The sequence below is a fragment of the Branchiostoma floridae genome, chromosome 1, assembly GCF_000003815.2.
Source record: "Branchiostoma floridae strain S238N-H82 chromosome 1, Bfl_VNyyK, whole genome shotgun sequence".
NCBI lineage: Eukaryota > Metazoa > Chordata > Leptocardii > Amphioxiformes > Branchiostomatidae > Branchiostoma > Branchiostoma floridae.
In genome coordinates this window covers 17,896,063-17,897,308 of record NC_049979.1, presented here as the reverse complement: position 1 = coordinate 17,897,308, position 1,246 = coordinate 17,896,063, and positions in this window count along the sequence as shown.

Here is a 1,246-nt window from a genome sequence, read left to right as displayed (position 1 = left end):
GTTCTGTGTTACTCAAGAATTTGGCACAACGAAAAAAAATGGCAAAATAGAAAGCCCGATAAAAACGACTAAAAAAACGTTAAAAAACAGCCGGAGCCTAAACCTCTGCTTGGAGAGTAACTCATTTGTGCCCAGACAAAAGCGTAAATCTGACAAGTCAAAAAGAATGACACAGCCCTGAGGGCTACTCTATTTGAAATATACATTGGCTAAGGAAGAATTTCTTCATATTAAAAGCTCGATATTTCTGACTTACGGACAAGAGATGCTACCACAGTGAGCATAGTAGTGTCTAGAAGTGGCCAATGGCCTTGTACTGAGCAAAGTCGTTTAAAAATTATTTGTTAAAAAGTTCACGCAGTTGTGATCCACGTCGTCCTATTGCTGGAGAAATATTTCCACAGTACTCCCACCACGCACTCGGGTTTGGTCTACTCAAGGAGTCTATTGTAAGTTTGGGCCAATTTATTCTCCGAGTAGATGTGTGACTTCAGTTTGCTTTGCACGCCTTTTGTCGCACACATACTGAGAAACGCGTACCGACTTGAGAAGAGACGGTACGTGTACAAACGTCATTAGAACGGTCATGCGTATCAGGCCTGACATAGCGTATCATATGGCTTGAGTTTCGCATTCATTCATACGGTTTATCTAACTTACTGTGTAAAAATCTACTTTCTACATTGTCTTATTGTTATTAATTACGTAATGGGCCTTTACAGCAGGGAGGTTATAAATGAATGAATTTATTGCTCAACAATCGTACAGGGTACAATGTATGGCAACCAATAAAAACTATGAAGTATGTTTAAAGAACGGTGTTTAATCACTAGGTATAAAGTTAAATATAGCATTTCAGACGGGTAGTGAAAAGCCAGGCTAATGTGTAAAGTCGCACACCTGCAGAAATACGTACAGAACAATTCAAGAAAACGTGAACGATGACAAATATACGACAAGCCCGGTTGTTACATCTAAGCCATTGCAGTAGAAGCCGATTAATTGCACATCCATTTTGCCAGTGTATTTCGTGCAAGTTATCCAGCTGGACAGCACTGGTTTGGAATTTTGGGATTCCGTGCAATTAACAGAAGTGTGCGGTAATCCGTTGTGCGATTAACTGGCTTCTACATGTACTGCCTAGCAACAGAGCTCATCGGGCTCTTGTTGATATGATACACGTCGCTACTTAACCGCTAGATGTCGCTGTAAATAGGATGACGTAATCGGCTATTTGACCCCGGGT